The sequence below is a fragment of the Patagioenas fasciata genome, chromosome W (genome assembly GCF_037038585.1).
Source record: "Patagioenas fasciata isolate bPatFas1 chromosome W, bPatFas1.hap1, whole genome shotgun sequence".
NCBI classification, from domain to species: Eukaryota; Metazoa; Chordata; class Aves; order Columbiformes; family Columbidae; genus Patagioenas; species Patagioenas fasciata.
The window spans coordinates 56,922,665-56,929,593 of record NC_092559.1 but is presented as its reverse complement, the minus strand read 5'-3'; positions in this window follow the sequence as shown (position 1 = coordinate 56,929,593).

Sequence of the window (6,929 nt, the reverse complement as noted above, 5' to 3'; positions counted from 1 at the left end):
TACCCAGCCATCACCTTCCTTGTGCTCCAGTGTGTGAGCAGATCAAACTGAGCTGCTTTCATCAAATGTATCCAATAGATTTCCTATCAAGGGTTTGAGTGGAGAAACGTTCCTCAGAGGAGCTGCTGTATTTACACTGGGCCATTTATACCTCTGCTTCTGCCTCATGTTTTTCTCTTTCCTCTGTCTATTCTGACTTGAAAGAGCTCTCCAGGGAAAAGATTCATGGAATCCTACAGTAACACACGCTGGAAGAGACCCCTGAACACCATCTCTGTCCCACTGCCCTTCATGGCACCCGAAGGAATAGCTGACAGCATTTGTGCTCGCTTGGGTTCATCTCACCACTGGGGTTCTGCCACTGGTCACTAAAGAGAAGAGATCAGTACCTTCCCTTCCTTCTCCCCTTGTGAGGAAGCTGTAGCCACCATGAGGTCTCCTTTTAGACTTTTGTTCAGCTCTGATGGTGAAAAACCCTTGGTTTGCTTTCTGAAGCAGAAAGGAGAAGCCATGACCTCCAGAAAATGGGAAGGGGGATCCTGTCCCTCACACACGGCTCAGGGCTCTTCCTGGGACCGTGGGATGTGGGTGTGCAAGGCCCAGGGAAGGACAACACTGGTGCAACAACTTCCAGCTTCCCCATGGGGCTGCAAGGAGGCACCGAGGCCCCAGTGCCATGATGACAACGTGGCTTCTCCTGGGCCTCAGTGGCAGAGACAACTGCCGTGGCCAAGGGGACAGAGACCTGGGTTCTGTGAGTCCCTTCCAGCCTTGCCAGCGCCCTTTGCCATCTCCACCACAGGCTGTTCTACACGGTCCTACCCCTGCCCCTCTTTCCCCGCAGGCTGCAGACACCCATCTCGCTTCCCCACCTGCTCTCAGCCCAGCATTTCTTGTTATCTTTTACCTGACAGGTGAGATGTAACCTCATCATGAGCTTCTGAACCCCATGGCTGCTGTTGGCGTTTCAGCTTCTCTGACAGACACGACCATGTCCCTGCTGCTGTCCCTTTGTGCTCTCAAGTGGAAAGGACGTGACAACCCGTCTCCAAGGCCTCTTCCTAGGGCCTGTGGGTGCTTAGGCAGAGATACCTTCCCAGCTCTATTCCTGCTGCTGCGCTGTCACCTCCAGAGACAGAACTAGCGTCACAGTCCCCTTCACAGCCATAGTCTTCCAACTCATTATGAGTTTCTGAGCCAAAAGTGACCTCATAATCCCATACCCATCCGTCACCTTCCTTACGGGCCAGGACCTGACTAAATAAAACTATGCTTGTTTTATCAAATTGATCAAATTTATTTCCTACTAAAAACCTGATTGGAGAAGCGTTCTGTAAGGGAATGCGAAATGTTGACATCTTTTCTACGTCATCTCCTGCCTCATTTATTTTTTTATTTTTTTCCTTCTTCCTGGTTGCTAATTGCATGTTCACTAACTGAAATGAAAAGCCAATCTCACACCCGGAGATGAGATATTGTTTATTCCAGAGTTGTACAAGTCTGGATGCTGGAATAAAACCAGCACAACAGGTAGAGAAGGAACATCTATTATATCCAAAATCTTATCCCTACATTCAGACCCTCCCGGCAGCCCTAAAGAGCCAGGAGTTTACACATTGTCATATGCGTTACATAATCATTTTATCACTACACATGCTTGTGTAGTAAGGGTCCCCGGCTGACCCCAGTCTCCCATCCTGAGGATGTGTATTTTAGTATTACATATTTTAGGTTAGCAACTGCAGGCAGGATTCATTCTTTTCACTGGTAAGGACTACATCTTCTGTCTTCAAACACCTCTCCAAGGTAAAGATTCATTGAATCCTAGAATAACTCAGGTTTGAAGAGAGCCCTGAACATCATCTTGTCTCCCTCTCCTGCTCAAGGCAGGGTGCACCAGGTGAGGTTGTTCTAGGCCTCTGCCCAGCTTTGCATCATCCACAAAGGAGCTGAAAATGTGCTCCATGACACGATGAAGTGGCAGAATAAAGACATTCAACAGTGTTGGCCCCAGTACTCATCACTGAGGGATGCCGCTAGAAACCGACTAAACACAGGACTTTGTACCGCTGATGATCTTTGGGACTGGTCATCCAGCCAGCTTCCCACCCCTCACAATATCCACATCTTTATCCCAGATCTTCCCAAGCTGCTCTAAGGCCACCACAGGAGACCATGTCTGGGGCCTTGCAAAACTCCATGTACACAACATGCCTTTCTTTCCCCTGCCCATCTGGGTTCAGCAATCCCTTCCTTGTCCTACAACTGCCTGGACATGGCTGCAGGAGAATGTGACTCGTCACCCTCCCAGGGACAGCCGTAGGCTGACCAGCCTGTCATTCTCCCAGTTCTCCTTCCTGCCATTCCTGAAGATGGGTTTGACGTCTGCCCTTCTGAGGGACCTCTGATCCTCTCTGATCACTCTGGCACTTCTGAGACCACAATCCAGAATTTCCCACAGAGAAAGAGGGGCAGATGCAGGACTGTGTAGAACAGCATGGGATGGAGATGGCAAAGGTGATACAGCAAACAGGGACACTTGCAATGAGCCTGTCCAAGGGAGATGAGATGAATCTCACTGTGCCACTGGGGTTTGTCCCTGGAGTCACACACAGAAATATCAGGGTTCTGTCAGGTGTCCACATCTGAACTGGCCTCATGGATTCTTAAAACACATTGAGATATTCAGGGACAGACACTTTCGCTTTAACCACAGAGGCAGGAGTCACAGTGTCCCTATGCGCTCCTGTTCCTATACCTAAGGGATGGGAGGCACCTCAGTCCTACGGTGTGTCACCATGTTCTACATTTATCTTTGATGTCCCTCATCATCAGGAATGGACATTGGCTCAAGGAAGCACATCCAAGTGCTGCATTCTGGTGGTTTCCTATGGGATATTAGTCCCAACATGATGTGACCTCAATAAACACTGTCTCATAGGCCTTCATGGAACCACAAGGAATAGCTGATGGTGTTTGTACTGACTTGGGTTCATATCGCCTCATGTACATGATGTGCATGCTCACATCTCATCTGAACAATGCAAAAATGGACCTCTGACCTATTCATTCAGTGTAACTCCACGGAGGGACAAAGAGCTCTGAGCTGGGGTGAGAGGCCAGTGCTGGAAATGGTGGTTGTGAGGGGCCAGCCCATGACGATTGCCCTGGGAGTCCAGTGCACAGGGGCACAGTCCAGCCCCTGCTCTGCTGGTCCTGCAGGTCTCTGGCAGGAGGCCTGGCTGTGAGAGGACACTGCTGTACCAGCCCTGCACACACACACTGCTCAGATGTACAATGGGGTTTGCATCTGTGGCCACTTTTGTGGGCATGTTCTTGAGAGAAGGTTTATAACAAGACCTAAACCTTCAGGCCCTGCCCTGAGGAGATCACCTTTCTATCTGGAAAGGCTGTTGTGAGCCCAGCTCTGTCACAGCAGTGCCCATTGCCTGTCCCTGCCTGCGCTCACAGCACTGACACACAGCAGGACGGGGACCAAGCTGCCAGAGCACTCAGGCCTTGCACCAACACAAGGGATGAGAAGGAGAGTGTGAGAGTGGAACCAGAACAGCTCTGGAAGAACAAGCACTGGTGCTCCCTGGCAGTGCTGCCATGAGACAGCTCTTTTCCCTTCGACCCATGTACATGGGAACTATCACTACAGCTCCAGAAAGGTCTTGGAGAAAGAATGTCAGTAAAAATATTGGTGAAGGACCCTTTATTTTGCTTAAACACAGAGAACACGATTCCACATTGACACAGTCACTCACTGAGAAGTGAAAAGCAGGCAGTGAATTACAAAGGGAATAAAAATATTATCATTAAAAAAAAAAATCACAACTAGAAACAAAAAATACTACACAATATGAACCTGCAATGAGAATGTCTTCTTATGTAGAAGAAGACAGAGACAGTTTATAGCTTCAGAAGAAATCCAGTCATCAGTTTCCACAGGGCATCCTTGAGCTCCTGGTTCCTCATGCTGTAGATGAGGGGGTTCACTGCTGGAGGCACCGCCGAGTACAGAACAGACACCACCAGACCCAGGGATGGGGAGGAGATGGAGGGGGGCTTCAGGTAGGCAAACACGCCAGTGCTGACAAACAGGGAGACCACGGCCTGGTGAGGGAGGCAGGTGGAAAAGGCTTTGTGCTGTCCCTGCTCAGAGGGGATCCTCAGCACGGCCCTGAAGATCTGCACATAGGACACCACGATGAACACAAAACAGCCGAAAGTTAAACAGACACTGACTACTAGAAGCCAAACTTCCCTAAGATAGGAGTGTGAGCAGGAGAGCTTGAGGATCTGGGGGATTTCACAGAAGAACTGGCCCAGGGCATTGCCCTTGCACAGGGGCAGTGAAAATGTATTGGCCGTGTGCAGCAACGCAGTGAGAAACCCAGCAGCCCAGGCAGCTGCTGCCATGTGGACACAAGCTCTGCTGCCCAGGAGGGTCCCGTAGTGCAGGGCTTTGCAGATGGCAACGTAGCGGTTGTAGGGCATGATGGTGAGAAGGTAAAACTCTGCTGAAGCTAAAAAGAGAAACAGAAAGAGTTGTGCAGCACATCCTGCATAGGAAATGACGCTGGTATCCCACAGAGAGTTGGCCATGGACTTGGGGACAGTGGTGGAGATGGAGCCCAGGTCGAGGAGGGCGAGGTTGAGCAGGAAGAAGTACATGGGGGTGTGGAGGTGCTGGTCCCAGGCTATGGTGGTGATGATGAGGCCGTTGCCCAGGAGGGCAGCCAGGTAGATGCCCAGGAAGAGCCAGAAGTGCAAGAGCTGCAGCTCCCGTGTGTCTGTGAACGGCAGGAGGAGGAACTGGGTGATGGAGCTGCTGTTGCACATTTGCTTTTCCTGGACATGGGGCGCTGTCATGAGAAAAAAAAAAAAGAGTGAGAATCCAGGGAAGAGTTCTCTGACAAAAATCAAACCAACTCCTATAGACACTCCCCTGTCACACACAGACAACCTTTTGTTTTTCTATGAGAACTTTCTCCAGCACTGTGGCTGGAGCCCTGCTCGGTGCTTCCCAAATGTGCAACCAAGAGCAGGGCCTGTGCGCATGGGCTCTCAATAAATCAGCCCAGCTCTGCAGAAATGGGGCCACGGGAACGGTGGGGACTGTCCTGGTTCTGCTAACACAGAAGAACTGTCAGCACTTGCTTTCCCATTCACAAGGAACAGAGGTGGTGAAGGCAGTTTAGGAATTCCAGGATTTTTACGTCTCCCACCATATTCACTGCAGAGTGTTGTTGGGTGTCAGAGACCCTCAGCATTTCTGCTGCACTCAGGGACAACAGAGCGAGTCCTGTGAGACCAGAGGATGCCTGTGGGTCAGTGCAGAGTGAGGGCAGCTGCTCTGTCCCTCTGTCCTGCTCCAGCTGCCCTGAGCTGGCCCCTTTCTGAGATGGAGCCTGATCACACTCCCATGTTACCCTGAAAAGCCACTGGGAGCTACGGAGAAGAGGGATCCCCCTCAGACCACAACATGTCTCACCATTTCTTAAAGTCTCAGCTCCCCAGATTTAGCCCAGGACACACACGGCAGATTTCACAAACCCAACAGCATTTCCTACATCATAGAATTTCTGCACTTCTCTGTGGTGAATTCAGATAATGCTGAAGTCCTATAGGACAGGTTTGCATCCTGGAGGAAATCTCAGAGCTTGGAAGGAAGCAGCCAAGAATCCTAATGATGGCATTTGATTGAAGGACACTCAGCTCACTCCCCAGCCCCACAGACTGCATTGCCCACAGCCCACAGGTCAGAGCAAAGCTGGGACACATGTTCCCATGGACACACCTGCAGGAAAGGACCCACAAGATCAGGCTGTGACTCTGCAGCTGAAACTGCCATCCCCAGAGAGCCTGAGAGCAAGAACAAGATCCCAACAGCAGTGACCCAGAGCAGGGGAGCAAGAAGGACAATGCGGTGAGGGTGGGTGTGAGAGAGGCCAGGGCAGAGGCAGCCGGGCACTCAGACAGCGTCACCCTTCCCCAGCTGTGCAGCCACCTCCCAGACACCACCATTGCCGGGCAGCTGCTCTCAGCCCCTGTGCTCTGCAGAGGAACTGGAGCTCTGGCTGCACAGGAGCTGCTCCATGCCTTGGAGCCCCCGGCCCTGAGGGCAGAGACTTTGCTGGGTGGGACAGGAGGCCAGGGGGCTGCTCACAGGAGGGATCTGCACTGCAGGGGATCACAGGGACTTTTCTCTGTTCTCCCTCCCATAACAATCCCGGGTTTAGTTTCCTCTCATTTCTGATCACTTCCCTGCTGCCTGGAGATTCTCCCCCTGGGAGGTGTTTCCCTGTCCATGTCTCTTCCCTGTCAGTGCTCACAGACCCCATCCCACCCTCTGTGCCCTCCCCCTGGCCCTACAGATCCTGCCTGTTCACAGGGCACTGCCTGGGGGCATCTTCCTGTTTGCAGGCTGGAAAACAGGACAGGTCAGACTGAGGCTGACGGGTCCAGCCAAGGTGATGCAGGTGCTGTGCACAGGCAGAGGGGTGGTGAAGGGATGTTATGAGCCTTCTGGCAGATGTGCTGATCACTCAGTGTTGCAGTTCAGGAGTCTCAGTGACTTGTTTAAGCATGAGAGCTCATTTTCATTTTATCCTTTCCTGCACCCCCCACCCCTTGGGATAGGAAACTGAAAAGACAGGCTCAGGAAAGCTCCTTATCTGTCTGGTAATCCTTGCACTGATCTTGTCCTTGAGTCGTCCCCTTGGAAAAATGCTGGGGTTGATCTCGATCTGTGAGCAGCCCTGACCCACACAGCACCCTCTCCACAGCAGAAACACATTTCCTGCCCTATAGGGTTTGCTCCTTTCACCCACATTTTCTCCCCTCAGTGTTGTTGGGATCTCCCCAGGCAGGCTGAGCGCTGACCCTGGCAGGCGGCAGAGTCCCTGCCCTTGCACAGCCCT